Source organism: Phasianus colchicus, chromosome 17, assembly GCF_987193195.1.
Source record: "Phasianus colchicus chromosome 17, bPhaCol1.hap1.1, whole genome shotgun sequence".
NCBI classification, from domain to species: Eukaryota; Metazoa; Chordata; class Aves; order Galliformes; family Phasianidae; genus Phasianus; species Phasianus colchicus.
Window position 1 is genome coordinate 5,151,722 of NC_143452.1, and position 21,027 is coordinate 5,172,748.

Genomic DNA, 21,027 nt, shown 5'->3' on the forward strand with positions numbered 1-21,027 from the left:
TCAGACATCAGTGTGGAGAATTTAAGAGCACTATTTGGAAGATTAAGACACTAACACCACCATATTATTCAATTTAGCTCCAACACTGAGCATTTTATTTCTGTAGACAGTCGCGACTAAACCTCCATTTCCGACTGCCAACAGACAGAAATACTTACAGCTTTAAGTCACATTTCAGCACGGTCTTGCAAACCAAATTAAGGAAACGAGAACAAGGAAATTACTGTCATTATGCAAATAGTGCCCAATTACTGCCAAGCCATACAGAACCAACCTTCAGGTCGCTGCCATAGGCTTTGAAACTACACACGTACAAATTGCAGCAAGTGGAAAACTGTTGTGGGTGCAGCCAGGTGTGAGGTTATCAGCACATCTTCAGCAGTTGTATTCTCTATGCACTTACTATTTTCTGAGTCCACACAGGCACAGAGAGCTCTTGCTAGCCCACTTTCCCAGCTCACTGCCTCTAGCAGCAGTCACACTGCCATGAGTTCTGGCAGCCGACCCATTGGCCCCACCACATGTGACTCTGGCTCCTGTGTTCTCAGTCCACAAGAGTGCCGTGAGCATCAGCAATCTCACCCTAAAGACAGGTACTGCCCTACCTTGAACAGGCGATGCTTTTGGCAGAGCATGCCACAGAATTAAGGCAGTCACTGAGCCGCATCACTCGCTCCTCTCTCGAGTTCCTATCTGGAGTCTTTGTGGATGTCTATACCACCAAAAAGCATCAAAGCCCATATTATACCCTCAGAGGCACAGAAGCCAAAAGCCTTTCTTCTTCTTCAAACACAAAGGGCAGCCACATTGCAGCAGTCTGAAACACTCACCATCATCATTAGGGTGAATGGCACAGGATAAATTTTTTACTCTGTTCAACATAACTCAGAGAACAGCGTGAGACACCGAACTGCAGGAGGAGGCAGCACAGAAGACCAACGTAACAATAATGTTAGTGCTGTGTCAGCAGGCTGCCTGTGAGCCCAGGGCTGCCTCGGGGCTCAGTAGCTGCAAAACAGAGCCTTTCATTTCCAGGTCAGCTGCTCAAACCAGAGACGCATTCACAGAGATGAAGGCAAGCACTGAGACAAGGTGAATGACATACCAGTACCCTGGGACAGGAGCATCTCATGGAGGTGAGGTGCCAGCAGGAGCCCAGCTGTTGTGCACATCAGCGGGAGAACAGGCACAGAAACACCATGAACAAATGCAGCCTTCATTTGCCAACAAGCCGTTTTCTCAGTGAATGGCCCGAGTTGGGTTAATGTTACTGTATTTTAATTCTGCTTAGCGTTGGAAACCCCAAAGCTGAAGTTATTTAGCTACTGCCAATGGTATGAAAAAAAACCAACCAACAACCAGACACTGTGGACAAAGGAGGGAAACAACAACCCAGCACTGTTTCTCCAGGCAATTGCTTTCTTCCTTGTGCTGGGAGACAAGCAGACTTAGAAGCATCTCAACGATACTGCAGCAAAAGGACTGCAAGTCAAGCTGGATAAGATTCAGGACAGCAGGAATTCCCCCCCTACAAAGCCCATAATCACCTGCGGATGAGAGATGAAGTGCGTGGATGTGTGAAGCAGCAGGGAAACAAGGAGAAGAAACACTGCAGCCTGTGGGATGCAGCTCCCATCAGCTCACAAGCACACAAGGCAGCTCCACAGTCAGATCCCTTCAGATCAATCGCACAAATCCTCATGCTGAGCTGCTTACTTGAGTGGCCAGCGTTGGGGAAAATAACCAAGTGAGAGGTTCAGTAAATGAGCTCCTTGGATGAATGCTGCAAAACCGTACTACCTTCCAGCAACAGCCAGGAAAATGGCGTGCAATGCTACCCCAAATGCTACACAGCTGTAACACCCCAATTTTTGAGCCTCTTCTAAACAATCTGCTTTCATACCCAAAGGACTTATCAGTCCTCTCCCCTCTTCTAAATCGGGCTCAAGTCTCCCTACACCTGGCAAGCGCTGCTGAGTGGTGCAAAGCTGCTAGCAGTGATGATGCCCTTGCCTTCTACTTTAAACGAGTTGCCGTCTTTGGCAATGGTCCCACAGGATTTCAGCCTTCCATTGGCCAAGGAACACTTCTCCAGTGTCTCTTCTTCACCGTCCCCAGGGTGAGAATCACAAAGCCCAGTGTTAGCCTGGAGAAGCGCTTGCATGCAGTGCATCCCCTATACTGGGGATTTGCTTTACCTCCTGGCTACAGACGTGCCTGAAATCTCCACACCGCCACGAAAACAGCTTCCAACTTCCCCAAGAGCCTTAACCCAGCCTCCAGCACCTCTGCACTAAGGGCAGCATGCTATTGCTTGCTTGTAATTCAGGCAAAGATACCCAGAGAATTTGGGGTTTGGGGAAGGGCTGCCACAGACAAGCAGAAGCACAGACTTCATGATGATCAGGTGAAAGGTTCTTTGCAAGAGGAACGGGTTTCCTCACCACTGGGCCATGCCCCTTCCACAGCTGATAAGAACTTCATGTAATAAATACGCCAAAGATGAAAGAGCTGGTCCCAGCTTACATCCCCAAAAGATTGCCAGTAAGGTGCTTTAGCGGGTTTCTCAGCAGTGTGCACAAGGCACTGTACCCAGCTACATAACCACAGGTATACAATGGGCAAAAGCAGAATACTTTAAAGGAAAAAGGCAGAGGAGCACTGGAAACCTGCTCCACCAAAGCTGACTGGTGACTTCAAGCTAATGGAAAAAAAACGAACGTGATGCTAAGGGATGCTGCCCAGCTCAAGGAGCAGCTGCCTCCCAGGAACATCCACACGGAGCTCTATGTGGGATCTCAAAGTGACAGCAAGGTCCCTGGACACTGGTACAACCATTGAAGTTGATGCTGTTCTCTTTTCTCCAGGAGAACAGAAGAAAGGCTCAGGCCTTCTGCTCTGGGCTTCTCATTCACTGTCTACAGAGGAGGCTCTGACTGCCTTCACTGCCACAGCGCTGCTGGGTGGAAGGGAAATGCTGTCACAGAAAAGGACCTGCAGCACTGAGCAACGTTCAATAACTCACTCAAGGTCCCAGGAAGTGATTGAACCCAGGACACGTGAGTCACCACATACTTATTTATCAGAGATCACCCTCCTCATGGGTCACCTTTTCAGAAACTCTCCCACTTTGCATATAAGCACACAGCTAAGAGATTATACTGAATTATACTGAGACAGAGATTTATCAGTGAGCTTCCCTTTCAGCTCCAAGTGTTGATTAGGAAATAAAACCCAAATTGCTGTATGCTGAAGCAGACAACACCCTCAGCACTGCAGACAGCCCCACCAGCAGCATTTGTCAGACCTCAGATCCAGCTGGAGTCATGAGTGTGAGTTTGGCTCACATTTAATCACTTTGTTTTGAAGGTGACCTCCAGCAAGTCAGAACACACCTATGTGAGAGTTGTGTTTGCAACTTCATTCATAAATGCTGGTGTACATATGCAGATGAAGCAGAGTATCACAGCTCTAGGGCTGCTCTGAATGCCAAAAAGCCTTCTCCCTTTGCATGACGCCTCACCCTTGAACCTGGCCTGGACAATGCTCTGATATATGGTCTGATTTTTGGGTGGTCCTGTGTGGAAGCAGGAGTTGGACTGGATGATACGTATGAGTTCCTTCCAACTTGAGATATTCCCTGATGCCTCAGCCAAGGCTCTAAGCATGTGCTCATCCATTCACAGATACCAGAAGGCAGAAAAGCTTCCACAGCCTCCAGGCACCCTGGCTGAGCAGAGTGGCTGTAACTAAATTGTAATCCCCAAGGAAGCAGGGCTGGGGACAGCACAGGGCAGGCAGCCACACTGCCCTCAGCCCAAACCCCGCTCAGCTCCAGCACAGAAACAGCAGCAGGTGCAAAACCTTCCAGCAAGGAGACATTCCCAATCCAAGAGTCAAACCAAGCTGTGGATATCTACAGCACTCAGATCGTTTTCAGCTGATGACAACAGTAAAAGTATGAGGCAATAGGTCTGGAAAAGGCCACACAGGACAGGATTTGTTTTTTGTGCAATACAATGTAGTGTGGGTCTAGCCAACAACTTTATGCACTAAGCATCTAGTGGCCTCAGCCTCCATTGAGGCTCAATTGAACTTGTCAGAGTGATGTTTTATACATACCCTGAGCAGGCAGGTCAGTAAGAAAGAGTGTCTCTTCTGGGTGGAGCAGGAAGGGAAGGATGGAGGGATGTGAACACATCAGGAAAGCACTGGGCTGCTAGTTGGGAAAACTTCACAGCTACACATCCTGAATGGGCCAACACGAAAATGAAAGCAGAGCTCAGTTCCCAAACCAGCTTCACAGCTGCACGGCCCTGTCTGAAAAACCACCAGCTGCATTCAGCATCTGTCCCTGCTCCTACCTGCAGCTGCCTGACCCGAGCCAATGCAGTGGAGCTTCCCAGGAGGGAGGGAGCCCTGAACAACCTGCATGACAGCTCAGCACAGCTCACCACAGTCTGCCACACAATCCAAGTGCTTCAAGTGGAAAACTCCAAAGGTTTCACTTCTGAATGCACTGAATAACCGTTTTCTTCCTTCAAAGTTGTCTATTTGCTTCAGCATCAAGAAACACACTTTCCAAATGTACTGCTAGGAATAGGGTGCTGTAAACAAAGTTTTACAAAAAAGGAAGGTTAGCACACAACATATTTTTCTCATTACTTCAGTAGATCCCTGCGAGCTCCACAAGCCTGGTAGAGAAAGAGTCTATTTAAAAATCTAGGGTGGGGAAGAATTAGCTCACCAAAACCATAAACAGATTTGCTTTGCAATTTTAGTCCAAGAGAAAAACAAGATGGGGTATGTGCATATCGATGAACACAATAGCACAATCATTTTAAAAACAAATGAACTGGGAGGGAGAGGACATCAGAGGAGAGTGGGGGGAAAAGGAAGAGTTGAGGAAAAGGGGCTAAGTCCTAAAAGCAGAGATCCTGAGAGTTTGGCTCTCAAAGCTCCTACAGAAGATACTGGATACCATGCATGTGCCAGAGCAGGGCTGGGAGCACGCAGAGGATGACACAGGCTGCTCTAACACCATGATCTGCCTCTGTGTGCAAAGCCTCGAATTATTTTCTGCAGATGTAACACACAGGAATCCCTTCCATTCACTCAGTGACCTTCCACACAAATAATCCAAGTGCACTATTACTATCTTTCAGTGGTAAATACTGAGGATCTAAAACTTGATCCTTTTCTCCATACTCTCTCCCAAGAGGCCCGGACTCTGTTTACCAAGCTGGGCTGGCAGGGTCCAAAGCTTCCCCCTCTTCATTTCACCAAATTCTCTATCTCTAATGGGAAGGCAATGCCAAGTTGTGAGAGAGCACCAACATTCACTGCACTGGCAAGGTGACTGACAGATGGTATTTGAAGACCCACCTAGTATGTGATTAATCAACTACCAAGGCAACTTCAAAGGAGGACACTTCTCAGGAGACCCCAGCACACCCCGTGCTACAGCAGACTCCATCAGCCCATTTCCATCAGCCAAGCAATCTGGATTTAGCCTGCAGAACTGGAAATGGGACAGGAAAGCAACAGTTATGGTGGCAGCATCAGTCCTGTTCTGCTTGCACGGGGTCAAGGACAGCAGAAGCCCAGCAGCAAGCAGACTCCAGGCATGGCACAATTGGGATAGAAATCATTTTCGGGTTGGAAAATCTCCCTTTCTATAGGGATACTGTCATACAACCACAAACCAAGGGAATGAATTCCCCACCAGCTACTGTCTGCTCACCAAAGCTTAGCCACAGAACTTTGTTTCTTGCACAGGAGATGGTTTTGCTCTGGTATGAGATGCAGTTTTTTCTTCAAAGCTGTTCAAAGGCATAATGGAAAAAGGGAGGGCTATTTCCAAGAGTACATCATCCACCCACAGAAGCCAAGAGGGAAATGCATCACTTTCCTCGCCCCCTCACCCACAGTACAGGGCAAATACACACTTACTAAGTGATATGTGTTCTTTAGATTGAGGGAAAAAAGCCTATCAGTGGTCCAGCACAAACACATGTGAGCACCAGCCAGGAGATAAGTACAACTGCACGGGACATTTAAACTCCATCCTGTCCAAGGCACAACATACAGATGAAAGAAAAACCAGCCCCTTTCTCTGAATGCTGGAGCACAACCCAAGGGCTATACCAAGCACAGAGCAGGGCATGGCTCAAAGGTTAACAGAGCAAACCATCACGAGATCATTTATTTCAGCCATCAGACTAGAAAGCCATTCACAGGACGGTCATTTTAACCACTCTGCAGCCTTAAAGGAAGAATTTCTCTTCACCCCCTCTCCCATCTTTCCCCTTTCCCAGTGCCTCACAATTACTGCTCATGGTCAGCCACCGAAATCAGTAATTATCCCACAGTTATAACACAAACAGTCCCAGCTGGGTAAGGCAGAACCAGGCACTGAGCACATCCTGGCAGCACAACTGCGTCCTACCTGCAGAATGGAGCACGTCCTTAACCCTTCATTTTCCAGTTCTTCTTCTTTGCTTGCATGCATCTTTAAAGTGCCAGTAGTCGACTCAGTGCTGGAAGAGAACACATTGGACCAAAAGTTACCACTACAGCTGGAGAGGAGAAGGTGACCCTTGGTTAGTAAACACCAAAAGTACAAACGTAACTCCAATCAGCTTTACCTCTGCCCTTAGCCATGCCACCCACCCCACCTGCCACAACAAATCTTCAGTGAAGAATCCCAAAAGGTGCTTTTTCCCCTGGGTCAGTGAAGCTGTTGCTCACCAACAGGTAGCCAAGCCCTCTAACCACACTGCCCAGCACTCAGCTGGGTCATATTTAGAGAAGCAATTCCAACCTGAGCAGCAGTGCCACAGCAGGCATCTATATATAACCCACAGCTTCACTTTTAGCTATGCGCTTCCTCTCTGCCCTCCATTTCCCTCAGCTGCTGCCCAGTCCCCATTCCCTCATTCCTGGACAAGAAGCAAAGCCAGCCCGATGCATTTCATAATTTCTACACTTAACTGTATAAAGGGATGAACGGCCAAGAGGATTTCTGGGTCTGACTTCAGGCAGAAGGAGAAAGCAGCGTATTTAAAAACAAAAGAGTCACCCTGGAAAAAGGCCTTGCAGCAAGGATGGAAAACAGGAAAGCTACGCTGTGACTCCAAAGTAAAGGAAAATGTTTACGTGTTGACTCTCCTGCTGCAGCATGGCCAGCGACCACAGTGAAAACTGAAAGCCAATGAGGTTTCAACACGCTTGGAAAGATCCCAGTGCTGAATGAAGGGACCTTGACAGAACAGGTGACAACCATTCAGACGCCAGCAAAAGTTGAACATATAATAAGAAACAAATATTAGATTGCTGAGGGAGCGTTTTTTTTTATTCCAGCAATGCCTGTAATTGTCCTGCAACAACTTGCACAACGCTGCAGCCTCCCAAACGATGTGATAGCAGAACAGCCACAGCTGCTTATCTGCCACTGCTGCTCCAACAGCAGCACGGGGAGCACAGCCAGCTGCCAAGCTGTGCCACGGGCTCCTGCTGCTCCCACTGCACAAGCTCACCTGCCTATGGCAGGTTTAATAGCATCTGCACACTCCTTTAGGAATGAAACGTACATCTGAGGCTTAACAAACAAGATTTCTGGATCCTTGGGGTACCTGAATTAAGAAGAGTGACCTTGCTCGTAACGGTTTGAGTGCCTTTCAATTCTGCAATTAAAGGTGTTTTAAATAGAAACTCAGGCTGGAGGCAGAGCAAAATGCAGGTTCCTAAAAGCTGCTTCTGGAAACAGAGCAAAAGAACTGCACATTTGGCAGCATGAGCTGCTATGCTACCCTCTGCAGCTCCTGCCTGAATTGCCTGAGGCTGCTGCCTCCAGTAAGACAATGTGTGGGAGAGGTGGGGGTAAGGAACATGAGCTGGGGGCTCCTTTGAGCAGTGCATGCCAATAGCTCGGCTGCCTGTCATGGAAACCAAGGGCAGCCAAAGGCAACCAAGGAATGCTTTTTTCCCCTAACTTCTTTCATATACAAAAATCCCAGGCACGTCTGATAGCTATGACACACTCAGAGGGTTGTTCAGGTCCCTCTGCATTAGGGATTTCAACTCTGTGCCAGAGCTATTCATTACAGAACTTAACCTCCCTCCCAAGCATTACAGCTTCCTTGGGACTGAATAAATGGCTCAAAAGCTGCAGTTCAAGAATGAAGACAAATATATTCCCAAAATGCAAGGCCTGGCACAGAGAATCATTCACTCTAACACACCCGTGGTTTGCAATCTGCAGTGCCTGAGCCACGTGGGACAGCAGGTTTGTAAAAAGAGAGGGAGAACAGCAGGTCCCACAGCAGCATTTCCCAATCCCCAGGCAGGATCCACTGCTGTGTTTGTGCACACTCGGGTCTCGGCGCTGAGAGCTCAAAGCCCCAAGAGCAGAGATTGTTCTGGTTTGCTTTCACTTGGCAATCTCGCCTCCGAGTTTTTAACAGCCCTCCTCCTGCTCTGCTCTGGGTTCTTTTTGACGTTACTGGAAACTGCACAGTGCTGTTCCAGAATAAAGCTTCCTTCCAGACCAGCAGAAACAACTCACAGCCCAACTGGGTGCTAAGGGCAGTGAAGGAGGCAGCCTGAACCCAGCTCCCTTCAGCCTGCCCTGCAGGAGGACAAGCCATCAAAGTGCAAAACCATCCTCAAATGACAGCAACGAGTCCACTCTGGTCCCCAGAGCAGCACCAGCTCTCTCTTGCAGGATCTCCTTCCTTCTATTTGCAGGCAGGGAAGCAGCTCAGACACACACATACGTTGCACAGTTGCTGCTTTGGCAGAGACCAGCCATGTCCCCGCGGCAGCACAGGACCTTCTGTCCTACAACAGAGTTCCCATGCCGTGCTGCTGTGAGTCCTGGAACCCACAGCAAAACTGAAGAGCTCACCCACACTGAGAGACCCAAAATGATGTGCTGCTACTCACATCTGCAGCCCAGAAAAACTCCTTCCTGGGACTGCACACCTTGCTCACCCATCAACAACACAGATCCCTTGGCTGCTCATCCCTATAAAATGGTTATTTCCTCCAGACAAAGACAAGTTGGCATTCTTGAAAAGACTCCTGAAAACTGAAGCCACAGAACATAACCCGTCACCTCTTGCTTATTTTAGATTGAAAAAAAAAACCCTTTAGTTCAGGACTGTGCTGTGCAGAAGGACCTCAGGAAAGCACCTGGACAACTCCTGCACGTGGGAGAATAAACAAACTGCCCCTCCATCATCATTCAACATGAGAAATATCTCTAATGCATTATCTTCCAAGCTCCCCAAACCACCAAATCCAGTGTTTAATAGTCGCTTCCAGGGAAAACGTTGACAAATACTTTAATCTCAAGCCTTTTCTCCACAAATCAGACCCTGACCCGTTTTCCTATCCACTGTGACCATGGAAAAGAGAGACCACCCTCCTCACCATGCACTGCTAGCTACCTACAGACTCACTCTCTCCCTCCCTCCTCTCTTAGCTGGAGCCCAACAACCCAGGCTCTCTCAAACGAGCATTTCCAGACCTCCAGTCAACTCGATCACGATGCTCTGGCCTCCCTCCAGCTGACCTCTCCTCTCGTGCCAACAGCTGAGGATGAAGCAGCCTTCCCTCGGTGTGGTACCTCCATGCTGCCAGCTGCTCTGGCAGCTATTTTCAAAGGAGCTCCCAAACCCCAAGACTTCACAAGCAGATACAGCCCTGGCCCAACTCACCTCTACCTGAGTCATTTTTTCCATCCCAAAGGGAAGGAATTGTGAAATTATTAAGCTAAAAATTCCTCCTGCGGTGTTTTTAAAACTTTAAATCCTGCATAGATCAGGTTTTAAAAACTCACATCACGCAGGAAAGCTCAGCAAACTGCAGTCAGCTTCTCCCCATAGCAAAAGGGACCAGGACAGCAGGATCCCTCTCCTCTCCCATTCTTTTCCCAGCCCATACAGCTGTGCTTAGGCCTGCAGGCAAAACCTGGGGCTCCTCATCCTTCAGGCAACAAAGCTCCAAGCAAGGAGATCAAACAGGAGATTCCCACATGCCCATACACCAGGGACACCAAGCATCTAAATTTTACTTAAGGCCATCAATTATTTGAGAGGAGAAATTGCTTTTGTTGCAGGTTTTACACGCGGCACAACGGTGCGCCGATCAGCCGCGTGATTGCTCGGCTCAGTGCTGCTCTCCCTTCTGCCAAACAACCTCAAGCTGACAGCATCCCCGAGGGATGTGGGGCACAAACCCAGCTCCCACGTTCCCTGAAGAGTTCTGCACGGTGAGCTGCATCCCGGATGTTCTGGGATGAGGAACTTTGGATATCAGTTAGCAAGGGAAAGCCACGCCAACAGCTCTTACACTGTGCACAAAAATCTTAAGGTGATTTGTCATTTAAACTGTCAGCTTGAAATCTAATCGTTTTTTTAAATGAATAAAATATTATACATTACATTCGCAGGCTGCAATCACTGCCAAATTCCTCTGTCATTTTCTTTTTTACAGGATTATAATCACATTCCTCTTTTAATGTTGTATTCACTTGCCTCAGCGCCAGCGAGATGAGCGGCTACACAGCGAGCTGGGGGCTTCAGAGCAGTGCAAAGCAATCCAAAACCAAGCTGAAAACAGAGCAGAACACTGCTCCACCTCACTGCAGGGAGGTCCTTCAGGAATAGCACAGCTAGGTGCTGCTCATAAAGCAGCAGCCAAACCATTTCCAGACATCAGTGTAATTTTTTTATTTTTTTTTAAAGCAGGATTACCATTAAAAATCCTTAATAGCGTGGCAGTCACTGGGGAGGACAAGCTTGGAGCTCCTGCCATCCAGAAGCACATTGCTCGTGCACAGATGGAAAACAGCTCACCAGCCAACACAACAGAGGTCACCTGGCTCTGTCACTGCGGGGCACAGCCGCTCCCAGCTCACCTTCTCCTTATGCTCTCCTTCTCCTTATGCTCTCCTCCTGCTTTGAATGGAAGCGATGCACTGAGCCAGCTCAGGTCCCCAGAAGTGCAGGCAGCACTTGCTCTCCATGCCACAGGAGGTGTCCCATCCTGCTCCCTGCAGGGACAGGGATGGCTCACGCCCGGGGACATGATGGTAAGTTACACAAACCAAGCACTTTGGCATTTGTTGCTTAGAATCCAAATGTCTTTTATCTCCCTAAACGCTTGGAGCTCAACTAGTGCTCACAAGCACAAAGAAGAGAGGCAAAATTGTCAAGAAATGAAAGCAAAAATTCACCCAAATCAACGAGCAACTTTTACAACACTAACACAAGAAAAATGTTGGGCTTGATGTTTTTTTTTCCTCCCCCTGCAAAGCACTTCTTTGCAGGACAGTGTTCCTTTACAAAAGCATTCTTCTGAAAGCACTCCTCCTGGAAGCTCCCTCTCCGACAGCTACTGTTACAAATGCGTGATAAAAGACTCATTCAGCAGTTCTGGCACGCAAACAGCACCAAATTGGCATTGCCAAGCCATGCAACTTTATCACAAGCTTCATAACATTTGCAGAATGAAAAGATGCTCTTGCTGAGAGCATCAGGCAGGGAAAAGCTTCAGCTCCCAGGGCCGTGAGGACGTGGAGTTTTCCTGAGGCAGGGGACAACGCAGATAAGTGACATCATGGTTCTGGAGGAAAAGTGTCAAGCAGGAACAGGCTGTACCCAGACTTCCAAGGACAAGCAGAGGACCTCTCCATGTACTGTCAATGGATTTGGCACCGCTGACTTTTGAATTTTTGGTTTTTGGGAGGGTGCAGAACCACGCTGTGAATTTCAGCTGTGGAAGCACCACCTGAACACTGCCATCCCAAACACTGTGCAGACCCACCGAGCATCCCCAGTGCCAGCACTTACCTCCAGACGAGGACACAGGCATTCTGCCTGCCTGGACAGGCTGCTGAGCCGATCTCCCCATTTAACCCTGCCAAAACACTCAAGATACTGCTTACATTTCAACCCGTACAGGACCTTCTGCACATCAGCTTTCATTCTGGACACACGAGCAGCTGCCTCACCAACTCTTAACTTCAGTTTGACAGAGCAAAGGGAACACAAATGGGGCATGCATGTCCACACATACAGCCAGCCCCAAGCGCAGCTCCCCTCCTGTTCCTCTCCTCTTTTCCTCCCCTGCCAGGAACAAACCACACAATCGAACCGGACTGGGCATCCGCAGCACGAGGGAAAAGAAATATTTCAGCAATGAATAGATTTCAACTGGAATCTCCCAGGAGACAGGATTAAAATGAAGGGGGGAAGAAATAAATAAACGAAAGAGAAAAGAATCAGCTTGTTGGGATCCGCGCTGCCAGCTCCCATGGCCATAACTCAAGGCCCAAACAGCACAGGATCAGCTCCAGGGCAGGAGATGCCAGGCAGAACCTAGGCTAGTGGAAGGCAATGGGAGGAGGGCATCTCTGCAATGAGAGCAGTGCTGCCCCAGGTGCTGGAGATGCCTGCCAGCACAGCCCCAGCTCTAAAGGAGGCTGTATGTAAGGTGCCCTCAGACCCATGGCAGCAGCAGGCCGGTTTTTGGTCATTCCTGAAAAAGCCTGCTTGTTTATTCACCTCAACTGACCCCTTCCAGCCCCTGTTTTGTGAGGGCATTTTCTGCCTCTAACTGGATTAATGGCATTTTATAAAGGAAAAGAAGGAAAAAAAAAACACACTGGCATGCTGCTATAAAAGATCCACTTTTATGCACATCTTATAATGTGATTACCAACTGAATCTTGCTCTTCCCAGCCCCCAAAAAATACCGGGTGCACAACGCGCAGATTCACCCACTTGTCAGTATACAGCTGTTGGCATCAGCTTTTATTTTTAGAAAAATACGAAGCGTCGAGGGGGAAATGAAACAATGCAATACTTCTTTGGGACGGTTTCTAACATTAGGAAAATATGCAAAGAAAACAGCGTGGCGATCCGCTCGCATACCTTCCCACAGAACGCAGGGCCCGCTTTTATAAAATAATAAATAGTGTTTCAAAGCATTTGGACGTTTTTAAAAACAACATCTGACATTTTGGACGTCACCGCATCCTGAGGCTCCGGGAGGGAAGCGGGGACCTGCTCTGTGTGTTGGCTGCACCCTGCACACAGCCCTCGGGGCACACGGGGACACTGCAGCTCCATCCTGCAAGCACCTCACGGCAAAGCTCTGCTTGCACAGGGTGCTCCATTCAACTCATGGATTCCTTGCCTTTGCTCTAGCAGTCCCCATGCGTAACCTCACTGCAGGCTGCTCCTGGTAGCTCATCATGGCTTCCTTCCCAAGCAGCTCCTGGGTGCTGCAGCCATCACACAGCAAGGCGCCCAGGAGCTGCTGGTGCATGCTAAGCAAGGAAACAAACGTAAGTACTCATCGACACCACTGCACTTATGTTTGCATATTGCAACAAAGCACCTCCGCGGGGGAACGCTTTCTCCTCGCAGTGCACCATCACTCACACGCAATTACACAAATATTTCACTCACAATTCCTATTTTCTATTTGAAAAAATAAATAACTGAAACAGAGACTCTCGGTTGCAAGATTGGCAACGCCCCGTCTCCATAATTCAGCATGCAGAACCTCCATTTCTTTTCTATAGGAAACAGTCCCACGGTGCTTCACTGATCACTAAGCTCAGGGAAAATTTAACACTTCCTCCCCGCCCTGTTTTCTTATTAACATAAGATGCGATTACTGAAATCAATTCAGAAAATAGCGTGCATTCACCATGAGCCCAGCAGTCCGGCCGGGCCTTCTGCATGCAATGGTTACATGCTAATTATGATAGTGGTGGGATTATTTCCCATTCACATTTGGAATTTACAACACCGTGGGGAATTGATTAAATTAGCAGGAAAAAAAAAAAGGAATCAAGGACATTTTAAATTCAGCATAATTTCCTTTGAATTTTCTTTTTAGCTTGATGCCTACAAGGAACCCAGTAACAACCCCAGCACCAGGCAGCGTTTCTGAGCATTAAGAGGCAGAACAACAGTCACATCTCTGGCACAGACACTTTGGGAAGGCGATGCAAGTCTCCCTTGTTTACCAGCTTCTCTGGTGTTCACAGCAGCATCTCTCTCTTGCCTCCTACTAATTGCACCCTCTTCCACTCAGCTAGAATTTTTAAATGAAAGTCTCCTCGCATATGGCCAACAAGCCTTTATTTCCAAGCCCAGGAGCTCTGTTGTGTTAGGAGCCCACTGCTGAGCTTGCAGCACACACCTATGCAGGAGCAGCAGGATGAAGGCAGGCACGGCCCACTGCTCCAGCAGCATCATGGCTCCTGGGGGCTCCAGTCCTCACCCCAGAGGACAGCTAGCAAGTAAGAGAGGGACAGAGCCCCAGCAGCCAGCTGCGAGAGCTGCCTTCTCAAGCTGTTGAACCTACCAGCTATGTGTTGGATGCTGCTGGGGATCCTGGAGGCACTGCCAGAGCAAGGGAGATTTGCAATCTTCAAGTCTGACTTGCTGTCTCTCCACAGCTTGCTGAGCAGCAGGACTGTGAGCACAGAGGGATGCTGCATTTGCCCGCAGTGCCATTTGTGTGGTGGCTGCCCCTGGAAGCAGTAGTTCCTCCTGCCCTCACCTGCGCAGCTCCAACTACTCTGACAGCAAGCTGCAAACTACAACAAGGGAAAAAATAAATAAAAAGAAAGAAGACAGACCTATCCCAGACACCAGAAAAGATCAAAGCAGGAACATGAAAACTTTGAAGTCCCTTTAAACAACTGCGGTTCTTCTCCTTCTGAAGCTGCGGTTTTGCTCCCACCCCCCACGCTCTGCTGGGGATCCATAGGCTGCTCTCAGGCATCCGACTGAGAAAAGCAAAGGTACCTCCACAACCTGCAGATGGGAGATTCCCGTGGGAAACAACACTGCCCCGGACACATACGTGTCCCCAGATCACAGAGTAAGATGGAAAACTACACCCAAAGAGTAGACACAAATAAGCAGCAGCACGGACCTGAAGCAAGGTCAGGCAGAATGCCAGCCAAGCCTATTTTGCCAAAGTCCTATGCAACCCCTTGCTTTGAAGGGCCTTCCAGGCACACAGCCAAGCTCAGGGCACTCCTCACCAAGTGGGCAGAAACGCTCCAAAGAATTATTGAATCATTAAGGTTGGAAAAGACGTCTAAGATCCCCAAGTCCAACCCCAACCCACCCCACCATGCCCACAGACCACATCCCTCAGTGCCACATCCACACAATTCTTGAACACCTTTCGAGAGTCCCCCACCTCCCTGGGCAGCTGTGTCAGTGCAGAACCAAATGAACAGGCCTTCAACCTGGAGCAAACAAGCCCTAATTGACATCTCATGGTAACAGCCAGGCACCTCCAGCTCTCCTTGAACCTCCAGGAGGGATCTGCAAATCCCCTGTGGCTGCTGCACCGCCCCAGCCCTTCCTGCCTGTAAAGTACCATTAAAGCACCGAATCCTTGGCGTTTCCCTAAAACACTTGGCTGCTCCTCACAACATCCGCTGCACTGATGGTGCACAAGCAGCAGAGGCATGGAGCAGCCAGGAACAGGTGGACTGCAGCCCTAGCAGAACATTCTCATTGCCCAGCTGGCTCTGAACCCAGCCCACATGCCTGCTCCTGCTCTGCTCGCACAGCTGGGGCTTTCTCCCAGATTTCTTTCTAAATTAGCTCTGCCCCTATTAGAAAGGCTCTCCTTTTCCTAAATATTTTCCAACGTGGAAACGGTTCTTAACAAAGAAAGGGAGAACAAGACCATTTTCAGAAGAGGAGTCTGTGTTTCCATCCTGCCTAACACGTCAGCTCCACACAACGCCCTGCATGTGCCAGAGGATGACACGTTTCCAGCACTCACACCCACATGACTACCTAGCACACAAACACACCAGGGGGCAATTAACCCAAATGCACCAAGCACACAGACTCACCTCACCAGGGCTGGGAATAAACCGTGCTCCAAGCAGCCCCATTTGTGCCACCAGCAGCCTGCACAGTCCTCCCAGGCAGGAAGAGCACTGTGTTGGGGTGCTGCTCATCTCCAAAATGCCATCTGGAGCCTCAGGAGTGATGTGGTTGGAGCCTTAAAGCAGAGATCTTGGCTCATTAAATACACCACTGGTTCCAAACAACCATCAACAGGTGTTGTTTGTCAGAAAGCACCAAACAGGCACAGAAAGAACCAAAGCAGCAAAAAAAAAAAAAAAGAGTGACTTCCCATCGGAGTATCTGTACAATACTGGCATGACACCTTAGGCAAATAAATATTTGCTTGACCCATTGCCAAGAGAAGGTATTATAAGCTTCATGCAAACCTCTTTATTTACCAAAGCACGCACCTGGCTGAAGGCAGATCCTCAAGCTAAGCTGGGGGCCACACTCCCTCCTCATCTTCCTACGAGAACAAACTAACCCTTCCACAGCAGCAGTCTGAGAACAGCCCCAAGACACCATTCAAGGGGAGGAAGAGTTGAGGATGCCCACACAAAACCCAGCACTGGATACTCTCTCCACTGCCTCTTGCCTTTGCAAGCTACCAAGGGCTCACGATATAAACCTGTCCCACCCAGGCACTGCTCTGTGTTAAAGCAGCTCTGCAGGCTACATTCCAAGGCAACCTCCCCACCCTGTTCCTGACGTGGCCCTCTCAAACATCTTCTTATTAAGGAGAAAAGAAAAAAGGCTGAAAGGTTCTTCTCCTTCATCCACAACAACTTCCCTCGAAGCTTCTTCCCTAAACTGAGAAGGCACCAGGACACAGTCCGGCTCTGAAAGGAGAGAGAAAAGGGAAATGATGGCATTTCTGACAAGTCTGGGAACACCCTCTGCACGAAGATGTCTGCGAGTGCCCCGGTGACAAACGGAGCAGCCCAGCTCTGCCCTATGCCATGCTGTCATCACTGCGCTCCAGCCCCACCACAGCACTGCCCTGGGATTTCACTTCGCTCCATCTGCACTTTAAACATTGTTATTTAGGACGCCAGTCCAAAGAAAAGAGAGAAAAACAAACAAACAATGAAGGGGAGAAGTACAAGACTGTTTTTCTCTTAATTAGAAACATCACCCCTCTCCTACTCAACAAAGCCATCGTAGCTGGGAAGGGAAAGAGATGCTACAGGCTTCTCAACGCTGACCATGGGTCCTGCAGCACCACCAAGAAAGACCTCCTCCAAATCAGCCCCTATAACTGGACCTGCATTTGTCTGACCTGGAACAGGTGCCTAAGTCACAGGCACCTCCATCCCAGGCTCTTGTTCTAACGCATGGAGAGAAGCATCTCCAGAAGGAAGATCAGAGTCTGGATGGGGTGATCACCCTCAGAAGTACAAACCTGTGCCTGGGCAAAGGTGGGAAAGTCCCAGCCCGGGTGTGAGGCTGTTCCCATCCTCTGCCTTTCATTTGCACGGTCCTTCGCAGTGCCTGCATTAGTACTTTCCATTCCCACAGTTCTCCAAGTGAGTCGCAGCCCTGCCTGCTGCTGCTTCACTGAAAAGCTCAGCAAAGGCCCCCGAGCAGCTGCCCCAGCCTCCATCAGCCCCCGGGCAAAGCGATTGGGAAGGGGCAATAAGGGGCAATAAGGGGCGGCTGCAGCACAGAGTCTCACCAGCAAGGCAAAACCAAGTTTTGGCTGTTTTACTCCCTGTGAGAGGAGCTGGGAAGCTCACGCACCAGCACCATAGTAACCGAGAGAAAGAAAACAGCACAGCTCACACACACGGAGGCACCAAGTATTCGGAGGGAAGGAAGAGGAGGTCTGAACAGGAAAGGGAAAATCTTTTTGCTGAGAAGAACAGCAGAGAGGTGAGGGCAGGGTGGGAAGGAGCCGCAGAGCCGCTCACATCCCCTGCTCCATGGCCACCAGTGGGGACAGCAGCCCGATTCCATCCATAGCCGCGTGTCACCCGGAGTCGCTTCAGGGCTACAAAGCACCCGGCTCTCTTACGGCAGCCGGAACCGCGGGATCCCAGCCCCGCCAGAAAAACCTCTGCTAAACTCCAGCCGTCCCCAGTTCAATCAGCGCCGGCCCCATTCGGCCGCGCCGGGAACCAAACGCAGCCCAGCAGCCACGTCCTGCCCACCGCCGCAGCCGGGGCCGCGCTGTGCCGCGTTACGGCCGGGGAGCAGAACGGCAGCCGGGCTGCGCCGCGCCGCGCCGAAGTTGCAGCAGGTGACAGAGCTCCGCAGCCGGCAGGAGTTAGCATTCAACGGCAGCGTCCTCCTGCAGCGAACACAACGCTGCCTCGGATGCGATCGCTTCCGATCTTACAGAGGGCTTTTTTCCTCCCCCCTTCCTTCCTCGTCCCTTAAAGACAAGCCGTTCGGACGAGCCGCCCCGCACCCACCGCCACCCCACCGGGACGGCCGCTCCCCGCTCAGCCCCGCGGGCCGCACGCCCGGACTCCCCGCTGACAGCTCCCGTACCTCCGCCCGCCCGAGGCTCCGCGGAGCGCGGGGAAGATCCCGGGAGACGGAGAGCTGAAAGAGCTGAGCCGGCCGCCCGCCCGGCACTCACCGGCCGCAGGTTTCCCCCGCCGCCGCAGCGGCTCGGCGCGGCTCGGCGGAGGCCCCGGCCCCGGCGGCGAGCGCGGGGCGGGGCGGGGCTGGCGGGCGGCGCCGAACGCGGGGCGGGCGGGCGCGGCACACAGCGCCATTAACTGAGCTCCGGCTCCGGGCCGAGAGGGAAGGTGACGTCATCAGAGCTGGGGGCGTTTGTGCGCATGCGCGGGGCTCAGCTTGTGGGGGAGGCGAGGGAGGGCGGGTTGTGCGGCGTGCGCCCAGCGCGGCGTCCTTGCGATGCTGCGGGACGTTGTATTGCTGCTCGCCAAACTGCAGCTGGGTGCTGGTATCTGCCCGGCAAGGCTGCGGCCCAAGCCAGGCAAGGAGCCCCAGCACGCAGCGGAGAGCTGCCAAGACAGACGTGCTTGTGAGCATCGTTTTTCCGTTGGAATGCAAGAGGCTGAAAACGCTGCATCTCGGTTGAGTAATAAAAAAAAATAGCAGTTTCGTTTGAAAAAATCTCGTTGCAAACATCCATGAGTTGTGGACGTCCCAAAAGGGGGAACAGAGCTCTGCCTGCTGTACCTCTAGTTGGTGAAAGGATGCAGAGAGCTTGGGGCGCCCAGAGAGCAATGGATCTGCAGGGCTCGCCTCGTCGATAAGCAGCATGTGGCTCACAGACAGCCGGTGAGGACTCAGCAGAGTCCGGGCAAAGTGGAGCCTTGGGTACCTCGGGTATGTTCTGAGAGCACGGGGGAACCAGCACTGCATCTGCTGCCGTGTGGCTGTGCTGGATGCCCAGGGAGTTGTTGGGGAAGGAGCAAACATGCTGCATTGGGAGTTAGGGTGGGAGGGCCAGAAAGGAAGAGTGGGTGAGCAAAGAGCCTCTTTGTGCAGGGATGGGACGGGGAAGGAACTTCCTCAAGGTGCTCGAGTCTCAAATGCTTGCCCCAGTGTCCAGAGAACGGAGGCTTGCAGGTAGGGCAAGGCTGTGCCGCTCATGTGCTCCCGGGCGCTCCGCTTTTCTACTTCGTGCTCAGCAGAGGATGTATTCAGCTAGCAAAGAAATGCTGCCCTCTTCTGAAAAGGTGTTCCTGTGCTGCTGCAAGGCTGCAAGCTCCTGCCCTGGTATCAATACATCTCCTAAGGGTGCTGAGCACAAAGGGCTCCTCACTTGCTGGCAGCACTGGGTGCGTGGGACTTTTCCAGGTGTGCAGAGCAGGCAGCTGCCCTGTGTGCATGGCCAGCACCCGACCATGTCTTGCAGCAAACAAGGTCTGGGCAGGGTGCTGCTTGCCTGCTGCATGCTTCTACCCCCTCTGCTACCTGCAGACGGCACAGGTGGAGCACGCCTTGGTCCTGCTTTGACTCTTCCATGAGGAAAAGTAAGAACATTTAAATAGCTTAGAAGTGTCACCCCCCTCTGCTTTTTCTAGAAAGGACAGAGCAGAGCAGGATGGGAAGCTTGAAATAGAGGTCATGCTTGCATCCTACCAGACCCACAGTGTCCAAAAGCCCTTGCTGAGCCCTAGGAGCAGCAAGCAGAGGCTGGGCTGCTGGGTGCAGCATGGGTCTGGCACAAGGCATGCACTCTGAGCAGCCTTCTCTAGAGAGCACTGTTCTGTGACTGGCAGCAGGTTTCATAGGGAAACAGTTCACGCAACTCCATTCTTCCAGGTCTTACTGTTACAGTAGAGATACTAAAAGCATCCTCCAAAAACACCAGGTGACAATGAAGGCTCATTCCTCCCATCCACCCCATCAGTCTCCCCACGAAGTAACACTTCTTCCTCCTGGTCTTCAGTGCATCAGTTCTTACATCCAGCAGCAATTCAGGGAGTGACACTGCAGTGATTGCCTGACCCATCCTTTGTGGCCCTACCCCACCTGACTCTATATCAGCCTACCTATAGCATCTCCATATCAAGGCACTGACCTCCTCACCCCAGTCCTGGCTGCACAAAGCTTCCAGCTGCTACAAGGCAGGAGTTAGAGGGCATATTTTTCTAAGAACTGAGCCCTCAGCCTCTGGGTGCCTTTCCCAAAGGACTCAGTCTTTTGGTCCTGACAGCTGTAGCCCATACTGTTTATGCCTTGAGGGGCTTAAATGTTTAAAATTTGAGTCTGGAAAATGAAATAAAGACATTACTAGAAAATGCCAAGCTGTAGCAGCCTCAAAGCATATGGAGATCAAGCTGCTGTGGGGCTTTGTGGTGTCACTCCTGCCCACAGGCCTGGTGGTCTGTCCCTTCCACAGAGGTACCTGGGGGTGATTTTTTTTGGATATTTTTTGGTGTGTAATCAATAAATATACAGATATTATAATTATGAAATAAACAAGAGAGTTTGGCTAAACAGTTATTATAACAAAAAAAAGCATAAATAAGAGTGCTTACCCTTGTCCTGGGCTCCCTGTAAAACTCAGAAAGAAGAATCCCCAGAAAGAAATCCTTCCCTGCTGGTAGTCAGCTCTTAAATGGGTCTAGGAGAAGTGGAGCCAGGCTCCACCCCTTCCAGCAGCTCAGGTGAATTGCCTTCACCTGTGCTTCCAGGG

General features: G+C 50.4%; 1 protein-coding gene across 6 annotated transcripts in view; it reads right to left on the reverse strand.

The window, feature by feature from the left end:
• ZHX3 (zinc fingers and homeoboxes 3) overlaps positions 1 to 18,565 on the reverse strand; it is a 36,370-nt gene extending 17,805 nt beyond the window's left edge. For 2 of the 6 annotated variants that reach the window (XM_031603149.2, XM_090152244.1), the window contains exons 1-2: positions 18,399 to 18,554; positions 6,449 to 6,539 (exon numbers count right to left, since the gene is read on the reverse strand). The gene's annotated coding sequence lies outside the window, so the exon portion shown is untranslated. The other 4 variants (XM_090152238.1, XM_031603150.2, XM_090152239.1 and 1 more) reach the window with 4 other exon arrangements.
• Between the last annotated feature and the right edge of the window lie 2,462 nt (positions 18,566 to 21,027).